Genomic DNA, 12,762 nt, shown 5'->3' with positions numbered 1-12,762 from the left:
TGGAGTTCGAAAAGAAATTCAATTATGAAATCATCTTGGGAAGACCTTTCATGCGACAAGTATAACTTATCCAGGATTGGAAAAACAATTATTCGTATTTGAAGCAAGTGGGATCAATAACAAGGGTTAATCTAAAAGATCACACTTATAGAGATGTCATGAAAGCGCTCACACAAGAATTTGAATCAGTCTCTTTGACTAAAACTAAGCTTCCATCTTGGTCGAACAAAGACACACCTATTTGGATTTGCGGAGCCCCCGTGGAGCCTCAAAAAACGAGAGCTTAAAACGAGAAGAATATATCTTAGAAAGGGATTGCACAGATGAATCTTATGTACATGAACCCTTTCTTGAGCATTTTTTTGAACCATTTGAGTGGACTCAAATTTTGGCAACAATGGATGTGTGTGTAAATACGTCTATGCCTACTAAATTTTGCAATGAGGACGGCTATGACATAATTCCCATACAAATGATTTCAACCCTTCACATTGAAGACAAAATTCAAGAATCCAAGGACTTAATGATGGCTCAACACGTCTTTTTAGACCTCTACTGTGATGCAAAAAATGAGTTAAAAGAACATTTAGCTACCCCAGATGATTGAGGGGCAGAAAAATAACGTGTGAGAGCTAAACTACTCATGACAGGAGGGGAGGAAATTGTTTTTGACTTTCCAAACCAGAAATCAAGAAGACATGGTATAACAAAAAAAGATACACGAGAAACTTGAAATCTAGACCTATGCCATCAGTCTCGAGTAGAACACAGTTTTTGATTCAAATAGACGCACATGATTGTGTCAAAGACAAACTCACTGGTAGATATCATTTAAACAAAAAGCAGGAAATATCAAAAACATTGAGAAAAACAAGAAAGGAAACTCAAGAAAAACCTAAATACTAGGACAAGGATTCAACCATGACACGAGTTGAACGAAGAAAAAAGTATCAAGAGTTGAAGAAAGGTCTAAAAGAGATATATACCACTGGAATGGAAACAACTGAGGAAGAAGGTAAATATGTAATGAGTGTTCCATCCCATTACAAGAAATATACTCTCAGGGACCGAAAAATCATAGTCGAACAACCTGTCAGGGAACTACAAAAACAGGGCAGTCCTGCAAAGGACCTGAAAATGCAAAAAAGATAGATCTGTTGAACGAGGAGAAGAGCTTAGACCTGCCTACATTGGAAACAACCTGAGAGAAGAAGAAGAAGATCTTTGTCAAACAAACTAAAAGAATACCGAGATATCTTTTCTTGGTCTTATAAGGATCTCAAGGGTGTTGATCCAAAACTCTATCAACATACCATACCTATGAGACATGATGCAAAACCAAGGAGACAATTTCCAGAAAGATCAAAGAAGAGATAGACAAGTTAAAGGAATTCGAAATCATTTATGAAATTGAACACACGGATTGGGTATCTCCAACTGTGGTAGTGCCGAAGAAAAAGTGAATGCAGCTACCACTAGAGACAACTTTCCTCTTCCAATCAGTGAGCATGTTTTAGAACGAGTTGCAGGAAAAGAATCTTACAGCTTTTTAGATGGCTTTTCGAGATACAATCAACTTTTGGTTGATCCCAAAGATCAGCATAAAACTGCCTTTGCGATTGAATGGGGTATTTTTGCCTATCCGATTATGCCTTTTGTGTTAACTAATGCTTTTTCCACCTTTCAAAGATTGATGAGGCATGCTTTTAAAGAATATCTTCGGAATTTATTGTAAGTATACATGGAATCTATGTGTACATTCATCAATCCGGGCTGATCATTTTGAACACCTCAAAAAGGTATTCAAAAAATATAGACTTTATAGGATTTGCCTAAATCCTGAAAAGTGCACATTTATGGGTAGACAAGGAAAATTTCTTGGACATATAGTGTCTAAAAATGGCATAGCTACTGATATGGATAAAATTCATGTTATTGTTGATTTGCATAGACCGACAACAGTGAAAGGGGTTCAAACCTTCATGGGACATTGTGGATATTATAGACGATTCATTTACATGTACGCTATAATTGCAAAACCTATGTACAGCTTGATTACACTCTTTGAATGGACTGATGAGTGTGAAGAATCCTTGATGAAGCTTAAGAAGCTCTCACTTCAACTCCAATATTGAAAGCACCAGATTGGAATAAGATATTCCACATACATGTAGATGCTTCCAATTTTGCCATTGGGTGTATATTAGCTAAACCAGGAGACGAGAAAATTGATTTTCCTATTTCTTATGCTAGTAGACAGTTGAATATTGAAGAGAAGAACTATACAACCACCAGAAGGGAAGGATTAGGAATGATCTATGCCATAAAAAAAACTATAGACATTACCTATTAGCTAACAAATTCGTGTTCTTTGTGGACCACTACGCCTTATTGTACTTGGTTAACAAGCCATGCAACACAGGAAGAACATGGGATGGTTCATTATTCTTTTGGAATTTCATTTCACTGTAGTTGTGAAAAAGGGCACCACTCACGAAAGAGAAGATCATTGGTCAAGGATTATATCAGGAGAACCACCAAAGGGAGTAGATGATGATCTATCAAATGCATATCTGTTCTTAGTGGAAATGATACCTTGATGGTTGGAAAACATGGTATCATTGATGACCATAGCTCAAGTAGATTCACAAATACCACTTCCTATTACATTTAGATTAATTGAGCAATCGGCTATGTATCAATTACTAGCTGGAAGGCTAAACAAAAGAAGTCGAGATGGAATATTGATTTTGTGTATTAATCCTAAGGAGAAATCCCAATACCTAAGTCGAGCACATGTTACCATAGTAGGGACTTCACTTTGTGGAAGAAAACTATGCAACAGATCCTGAGACTTGGTGTGTTTTGGCCAATGGTGAGGGGTGATGTTCACTCATTACTAAAAAATTGTCCTCAATGCCAAAAACAAGCACCCGTATCTCATGTGACATTGTTCCAAATATCACTTGTTCCTAAGTGGAGTAACTATCTAGTTACTTACTTATCAAGCCGAACATTTCCTGAGGATATGAGTAAATTCCACCAAAGAGCAATTGAAACTGAAGCAAGAGACTATGCTCTTATTGGAAACCAATTGTATCGAAGAGGAAAAGATCAACATATGCGTCTTTGTGCAAATATTTCCATTACAAAACAAGCACATGCTCGATTAGTTGGAGGTCACTTTTCGAGTGAAACCACCGCAAGAGCAATATTAATGGCAGGCATATGGTGGCCAACACTTTTTGCAGATGACAAAGAATATGTTCAAAGGTTTGATGCATGTCAACGAACTAAAATGCCAACCCGTGTAGATAGCATGCCCTTAAGACCAATGACGGGGCAAGAGCTTTTGAAAAATGGGGTATAGACTTCGTTGGTCCAATACAGCCACCTACTTATAGAACCCAAGCTCACTATATTATTGTAGCTACGGACTATTTGATCAAGTGGACAGAGGCTAAAGCAACCCAAAAGAATCATGCCAGAATCACAACCGCATTCTTCTATGAGAATGTGTTCACAAGATATGGAATGCTAATAGAAATTGTTGTCAGTGATAGGGGAACTCATTTCCTCAATGAAGTAATTGAGTATCTGCTTAATGAATTTATGGTCATCCATAACAAGTCGGCTCCCTATCACCAACAAGCAAATGGACAAGCTGAGCATACGGATAAAATTATTAGATCGGTATTAACTAAAGTGGTTAGTTCAAGACGGACCGATTGGGAAATGAATCTTCATGCCGCTCTATGGAATTATAGAGTTTCATTCAAGACAACTTTAAATGCTACACCCTTTAATCTTTTTTATGGTCTTGATGCCATACTGCCAATAGAATTTCTATTGCCAACACTAAGGGTAGCTAAGGATCTTGAGTGGAATGGACCTGAATTGTTAGAGAGGCTTGAAGATTTAGAAAAGCTTGATAAGCAAAGGCTAACAGCTGTAGCTCAAATCTATGCATAAAAACGGAAACAAAAATCTTCAAAAAAGGGGACTTAGTTTTAGTCTATTCCCTTAAGCAACACATTCCCAAGTTTAAGAAAAAGGGGAACGGACCGTTTATCATTGAGGATGTATCTCCATGTGGAGCAGTTAAGTTGTCCGTCCTAGATGTTGAACCACTGGCTAATTGGATTAGTAGATGTTGTTTAAAGAAGTACAATTTGCCACTTACCAATAAAATGCGTACAAACATCATCGTTGGTGGCTCATAGCTTGTAAACACTCATGATGAAGCAATATATAGCTCTGATTTTTGTGGCTGCAATTTTGTCATCCCCTAATTATTGACATTATATTGAGAGTTGAGTTTTGAACACAATCCATGTATTGCAGCTTTAATTGTAGATTGTCTCCATGGGTCCCTGTGAGAAACAGAGAGAGAGAGAGAGAGAGAGAGAGAGGTAACTAATGTCAAGCTGTGGATGGTTACCCTTGTAATGTCAAAAGTGCCATCACCATTAGCTAAAGAGAGCCTCTTATTTAGATAAACAAGTTGCCGCACCAAGATTGCCTTCTTCCTACATGGGCTAGGCGAGAGGCACAAGGACAATGGATGTAGGATAGACGGAGATTCTGTGGCCGATGAGTAGATAAGTGATGAAAGTAAGTTGTTGAAATTTAAATTTTAATGCATGATTAAAAGTGAATGTCTCAAAATTCATCTTGAATTACCACAAAAGGAAACTAATATCATGGACTAGTAGCCACCAACCATAGTACTAATGGCATGTCATATGGCTTTAGTATCGCAAGAATGATTCTAGGAATAATCCTTTAAAATATTCCTGGAGAGAGCTACACGTGAAACCCTACCTCGGGTTAATTACAACTTAATTGTTGATTGTCTCCTTGCATCACACACACACACACACACACACACACACACACACACACACACACACACACACACACACGTAACTAATTCCAAGTTGTGATGCATTGAGCATGCATTGGCACTCATGTATGTGTGCCTCATTGGGACTTACATCTGTACTCCCACCATTAAACAAAGACAATGATGTATCATACACATTCTTTGAGCTCACATCTGTTTCCATGGTGTATGCTAATACAGATTGAAGTGCATCTTCCAACCAAATCTTGACAAATCACTTTTCCCTTAGTTTGCAAATGATACAAACTCTATCCTTTTCTTTCTCAACAATAACCAATAAAACTATATTGCGTTGGCTTAACATCCAGTTTTTTGGCTATGAATTTATCATGCATTAAACCATAAGCCACGCAACCAAAGACTTCCGAGAAACCACTATAGTTGGCTTCTTGCCTGCATGCCAAGATCTAAATGGAATGTCCTCATGGAATACTATATTGCTTCATTGCACACCTGTTTAATACATATCCAATATACATCTAATATCCTCAAGGAAAAATACATCTACCTTTTGACCATGCATTGTATGATCTCTATGACATGTTTTCCTCCTCACTAATGCCATTTTTCTGAGGGGTGTGTGGCACTACACATCGGTGCTTTTTCCAATTACTCACTAAAATGAATTTCCCCATTAACATAGACTCGGGCCCTCCTCAATCAGAATAGAGCGTGCTCACAACACAACCATATACATTTTTGGCCATGAGAAAAAATTGTTGAAAGCATATGAACACTTTTGACTTTGCCTTCAACACTAGATACACACATACATAGCTTGAGAGATTCTTACTACACTTAAAAATTTAAAAAAAATTGCTCCCAAAATATGATGTATGCCAACATTGGACCACAAACATCACTTTAGACACACTATAATTAGTGAGGATAGCCACAACACACAGAACCATTCTTAAGAGACTTAGGACATTGCATGTTGTCTAAATTATTGGCCTTTTCCGATGCATGTGTCATTGTTTCCTTCCCAAAAAAAGGTTTTTTTTTTTCCAAGAACAAGGAATAAGCCATATCACATTTAATTTGAAAGTTCAACCAACAAGCAAAAGAGATCCATCACCAATAGCTAAAGAGAGCCTCTTTTGATATACAAGTGCAGCACTAAAAGAACTATTACATTCCTCTATCTTACCAAGTCCTTAGTTGGATGAGAAGCATTGCTTGCACATGTGACATTAGTCCCTCAAAAAAAGTCACAAATACAAGTAACAAAACATATGAACGATGTAATGTGCAAAGTATCACCACATGCTCTACGAACTCTATTCTACATTCTTCTTGAACATTTATTGTTGAAACCATGTTCAAAGAGCCCAATTTTGATGCTTTACAACGTTGTCCAAATTTTCATTAAAGCGAGCATCTAACAGGTCCACACAATTTTGAAAAAATGAGAAACCTTGCAAAAACATTGAGATTCCAAAAGAGAATAGTCAAAATCCTTCAAAGATGGTGAGGCTTTAAAAAGAATAATGAAGATGGAAAGTCTACAAAGGGTCAAGAAGAGAGATCACATATGAGCCACATCTTCGACATCATCATCTACATGCACCATTAGTACTAACACCCAGCAAATGTGCATCCAAAAGGCATGGAAGCTGGAAAATCCTTTTCTTTCTTTGTGAATTGAGTGGGTCATGGAATGGCAAAGCTGCATGACACTACCCAAGTGTTCCTTTGCTTCCTCCATGATATTGCTCAAGTTTTCGATGGTTACCCTTGTAGTGTCAAAAGTGCCATCACCATTAGCTAAAGAGAGCCTCTTGATATGAACAAGTTGCAGAACCAAGATTGCCTTCTTCGTGCATGGGCTAGACGAGAGGCACAACGAAAGTGGATGTAGGGTACACGACGATTCTTTGCCAATGAGTAGATAAGCGATGAAAGTAAGTGTTTGAAATTTTGAACTTAATGCATGATTAGTGAATGTCTCAAAATTCATCTTTAATTACCACAGAAGGAAACTAATCTCATGGACTAGTAGCCACCATCCATAGTACTAATGGAATGTCATATGGCTTTAGTATCGCAAGAATGATTCTAGGAATAATCGTTTAAAATTTTTCTAGAGAGAGATACACGTGAACCCCTACCTCAGGTTAATTGCAATTTAATTGTTGATTGTCTCCTTGCATCCCCCCCCCCCCCCCCCCCCCCACACACACACACACATCTCGGGGAGAGAGAGAGAGAGAGAGAGAGAGAGAGAGAGAGAGAGAGAGAGAGAGAGAGAGAGAGAGAGAGAGAGAGAGAGAGAGAGAGAGAGAGAGAGAGAGAGAAAGAGGTAGAGAGAGAAAGAGGTAGAGAGATAGGTGACTAATGTCAAGTTGTGATGCATTGAGCATATATTATGCATCGGCACTCATGTAAGTGTCATCGCCAATAGTTAAAGAGAGCCTCTTTTGATAAACAATTTGCAGCACTAAAAGAACTATCACTTGCTATCTCACCAATTTCTTAATTCGATGAGAAGCATTGCTTGCACATGTGACATTAGTCCCTCTAGGAATTGTCACAAAACAAGTAACAAATCATCAAAAGATGTAATGTGCATGGTTGCACCATTGTCAAAGTATTTACATGCTCCATGAACTCTATGCTACGTACATCATAAACATTATTTGAAACCATGCTCAAAGAGCCCATTCTGCATACTATACAACATTTTCCAAATTTTCATTAAAGCAAGTACCTAGCAGGTCCACACAATTTTGAAAAAAAATGAGAAACCTTCCACAAGCATCGAGATTCCAAAAGAAAATAGTCAAAATCCTTCAAAGGCGGTGAGGCTTCAAAAAGAATAATGAAAATGGAAAGTCTACAAAGGGTCAAGAAGAGAGATCCCATATAAGCCACATCTTCCACATCATCATCTACATGCACCATTAGTAATAACACCTAGCGAATGTGCATCCAGAAGGCATGGAAGAAAAATCCTTCTCTCTCTTTGTGATTAAGCGGGTCATGGAATGGCAAAGCTGCATGACACTACCTAAGTGTTCTTTTGCTTCCTCCATGATATTGCTCAAGTTGTCGATGGTTACCCTTGTAGTGTCAAAAGTGCCATCACCATTAGCTAAAGAGAGCCTCTTTAGACAACCAAGTTGTAGCATCAAGATTGCCTTCTTCCTACATGGACTAGGCGAGAGGCACAAAGACAATGGATATAGGGTAGATGGCGATTCTATGGCCGATGAGTAGATAAGCGATGAAAGTAACTGGTTGAAATATTGAAATCAATGCACGATTAGTGAATGTCTCAAAATTCATCACGAATTGCCACAAAAGGAAACTAATATCATCGACTAGTAGCCACCAACCATATTACTAATGGCATGTCATATGGCTTGATAAGTATCGCAAGAATTCTAGGAATAATTCTTTAAATTTTTCTCGAGAGAGCTACACGTGAACCCCTACCTCCGGTTAATTGCATCTTTATTGTTACTAAGTAGGCATCTTCTCTGTTGAGGCCACGACCCCTACAGAGGGATACAAATCTCTGAGCATGGTTGTCGGCATCCTCTGTGGAGAGACCTGTGAAAATCAAAAACTTGATGTTCACCTTAGCTAGAACGCTTGTCAGCTCTCCCATCATGGATATTTTCTCATGATCTTTCTTCTCAAGAGTTCATTGTAACACAATGGTTGAGAGCTTTACTGGGGAACGTGACCTCGGAGGTGAAAAACTAGTTGAAGGAATGGAGGGAGCTGCATAGGAGGTTAGGGGGAACAAGGCTAGTGGACTTCTACTTGGCACAAAAGGTTGACGTTTTCTGTTGTAGTACTTCAGAGGGCTAGGTAGTGGGATTTCTTGATCTTTAGACTACCTTGTATGTGTCATGCAGTAGCATCAACCCACCCAACAACCTCTAGATGTCGAGATCCTTGAACTTGCTGGATAGTGTAGACGTGCTAGACCCGACCCCCCTAGAAAACTCGTGTTGAATAGGGGCAAGAGACTAGACCTGCTAGACCAAGTTGGATGAGGCAAAGTTGGTCTAGACAAAGCTGGTCTAGGGCGAAGCTCGTCTAGGGCAAAGAAGCTTTTCTAGACCAACTTGGTCTATGGTGAAGAAGCTGGTCTAGACCAAGCTAGTCTAGGGCAAAGAAGCTGGCCTAGGGCGAGGTGAAGCTGGTCTAGGGTGAGGCGAAGCTCATCTACTAGGGCAAAGAAGCTAGTCTAGACCAAACTACTCTAGGGCGAGGCAAAGCTGTTCTAGGGAAAAGAAGCTGGTCTAGGGTGAGGCAAAGCTGGTCTAGGGAGAAGAAGTTAGTCTAGACGAAGCTAGACAAGCATTAGGAAGAGGATGGACTCTAGGAGGGCCTCTTTATTTGGCAGTTTTTAGGAGTCAACCCTTTCTAGTATTAATATAGCAATCAAAGGACAACTTTTGAATTTAAACAGGCAATACAGCTAGTTCATTTGAATTCAAATTATTCCCCCCAAATGAAATTTAAAATCTAGTGGACAAAACTATATCATGTAACATAGATTTTAGATCTACAATCTCCGCTCAAATCAGAGATCATATGTAGGACTTATGGAAGGCTGAAAATCATAAAGTTGTCCATTCCCTTTTTGGGGGGGAAGGGGCATCCTTTGACCACTCTTACACCTCTCTTACACACCCACATTTCTTGCACACATGGCATACATCTATTGTTCAAAATTTTAATAACCTCCATAATCTCATGGCAAATAAAGAAGCCCTCCTATACCCCATCCTCTTTGTAATGGCAAAGTTGAACCTAGACCAGACCTATCAAAGCGAGCAGATTAGCATAGACGCCTCGATTTGACTCTTGACGGAGTGAGACTTCAGTTGAGGTCCCATCGGGTGTGCCAAAAATGAGAGCACCTGCAACAAAGGTAATGTGTTGTTCTCTCTATAGTGGGTGCTCCTCAGTGCAATGTGCTTGAGATCTCACTACTCAAAATGAAAACAAATAAGACAATGAATAACAGAGGAACAACAACAAGACTCAGCACGAAGCAAGTTTGTGACATTGGGGGAAGTCGAATCAGCGAGCAATGAACACACTTATGGCAATCAAGCCCCCATTTACACACACTAGATGACAAAGAGAGAGATATTCTCTCAAAAAGGGAGTGAGAGAAAGAGAAAGAAAGAGAATAAGCGACATCAAAGGCACGGTAAGCCAGTCAGAGAGGTAGAGAGAGAGAGAGCACTCTTGGTGTGCGCTCACGTACACATACATAGGCGTGTGCAAACGCAAGTGGCGAGTAAGCCCGGGCATCACCCGACATCGGCTCAATTTTGGCATTCTCCTCTGGCATCCGAGACTCCCATCCGCGGCGTTGGGAGGTGGCCTCGGCATCTGTTTTTGACACTGATTTGGTGGCTCGGCCTTGGCGACACTCTTTACGGCATCGACTCTTGTTGGTTTCCCTCTACGACTCGGCATTGACAACTTAGCACCGACTTTGAGCATTGATAGCTCGACGCATCGATTTTGACACCGATCAGGTGGCTATTCGGCTAGTGTGCTTTCACCCGACGAACAGAAGGCGGCCTCGAGCATTTTCCTTGGCTTCTACATAGTGAGAGTGAGTGAGAGCTGTATGGCCCATTTCGGAGCTGACGTGGCTCCGTCGGACATCCTCGATTTACCAACCTTGACATAGCAGGAGATGATAAAGCGAGAGCGGCATCGGCTCTCCTCTAACCCCCATCCAGAGCGGCCTTAATTTGACAATTCTCCAGTGTTCTGTCTTTGACGGCCATACACATCACCACATGCATACACCTCTAACGGCCCATTTCAGAGATGGTTTTCCCTTGAGCGTGCTCATCTCTTGGCAGGTGTTTTTGATCGATGAGTTTATAGATTTATGAGGAAGTGTGTGCCAGTTTCCTAGCCTTTTTGCTCACAGGTCACACAGTCTTTGTAGTACAGCTTATGTGGCACATGTAGTACTCATGTACGATTGTGTGGAGCATTCCAGAGAGATTTTTGACACGGCCTTGTGTAGTTTCATGCTATGTATGCATTTGTGGATAGAACTTGAGCTCGGCATAGCTCACAAGTAGTAGGTTTACAGGTGTTTTCTAGAAATGTGTACGCCCATAAAGCCACTCGGTTAGGATTCAGATGTTTTGCTAGGGGTTTTGGCTGAGACATTAAGTGTCTATTTTTGTGCACTTTTTGGTGACATTTTTTGCGTCTTTGCTCAAAATACAAAGGACATTCTGCGGTATTTTTCCCAGATCCTTGCCACAGTTTATGCGTATTCACAGTTTACTCTCTGATGATTTAGTGGTCAAGTTTACTCCCACTCTGGTAGTTATTTGTAGTTTTTTGCCTTGTTTGGTTTGCGTTGAGTTTTGGTTTATTTTGCAAAGGACACTCTATTTTTTTTCCCCCATCTTCTCGCCATAAAAGTTTACAGTGTTATGCCATCTTGTACAGTGGTTGATATATTCCCACTTTGACAGTGATCGAGTGTTTACTCTCACTTTGACAGGTTTTTGTCAGGTTTTGTCAGCTTGGACAGAGTTTGGTGTTCGTGTACCCACTCTTGCAGGAGTGAGAATTGCGTATGCTTGAGTGGCTACAAATAGACAATCACATGTTTCACACATTTTTTGCACACATTTCACACGTCAGAAGGCTATCACTTATGCTCCTTAAATCCTATTGGCTAAGCCTAGAGAGGTCCAATGGGGTGGTAGCATGAGCAAATAGCAAGAGGGGTCGACCAAGAGAGAGAGGAGGCTGAATTTTCAAAGGCATTATCTCACACACTCACACATAAGCTCATGAGTGAAGCAAGAAGACTCTGTCTCTCCTTCTCAAGATTTAATGTGTGAAGCAAGAAGACTCTCTCTCCTTCTCAAGATTTAATAAGAAGCTTATCACCTACTCCAAGCTTGTGAGAAGGGAGGCCTACAACCAACAAATTTTGGCTTTGTGATGCAAATCCAACCAAGAGCCAAGCTTCAATGCATGCTCATCTCCTCTACCATGCTAATTACTAAGCTATGCTATGCTAATATGAGTGATTATGTGAGGAGATGTACATCTTTCTCATAAGACTACTCCTTCCTCTCAATTTACTCTCATACCCCGCTAGCTCTCACCATCTTCGAAGGTGTGTGAGGTCTTGGGTTTGAGACCGTTAGGGAATTGCTGTTGTGCTTTGTAAGTGTTTTGCTTAGTGCTTGAAGCTTCCATCTTCATTGAACTAGCTAGTATTGAAGGAACACAAAGAATTGTATTGTAAAATGTCTCTCTTGATGGGAGAAACCTATAATACAAAGCCTTTTGAAGGGGGGACTGGCTCCATGTAAATCCGGTCCTCAACTGTTTTCAATATCTTAATTTCTCTCTCTTTTAAAGTATTGTTCGTGCTATCTAACTAGGTGTTGTGATTTTTGTTGCTCTCTCCACCCAAGCACTCTTGTTATGCTCATTTGGAACCTATTCTAATGAAATACTCACTATGTTCATGTTATTTTCCGCTACACACAAGCTACTTGGACATTAAATGCTACATTGGTATTAGAGCACAAGATTTCTCTTTTCTTGCTTAAGAAGGGAGGTCCTCAAGCTAGCTATAAATGGTTGGTACTATTAATTGCAATTGAGTAAGTAGAATAGGGATTTTTCAGTCTTGCAGTGCGCCTGCCTTCGTGCAGATAATGGGGCATCACCATCGAGAGCTATGGTCTAAATAGTGGAGTCCTATTAGAAGCTTGATAGGAGTCGGTGTTGTTTTGGTGTTGAACGACACTCTCTTCTATTCGTTGCAATTAATGGTATTCGAGCCACGCGTATAGTAGCTTGAGTGTTTTTCCTGAAGGGGTAAAGAA

Source organism: Adiantum capillus-veneris, chromosome 23, assembly GCF_014529385.1.
Source record: "Adiantum capillus-veneris isolate H3 chromosome 23, ASM1452938v2, whole genome shotgun sequence".
NCBI lineage: Eukaryota > Viridiplantae > Streptophyta > Polypodiopsida > Polypodiales > Pteridaceae > Adiantum > Adiantum capillus-veneris.
Note: the sequence above shows the minus strand (reverse complement) of the source record.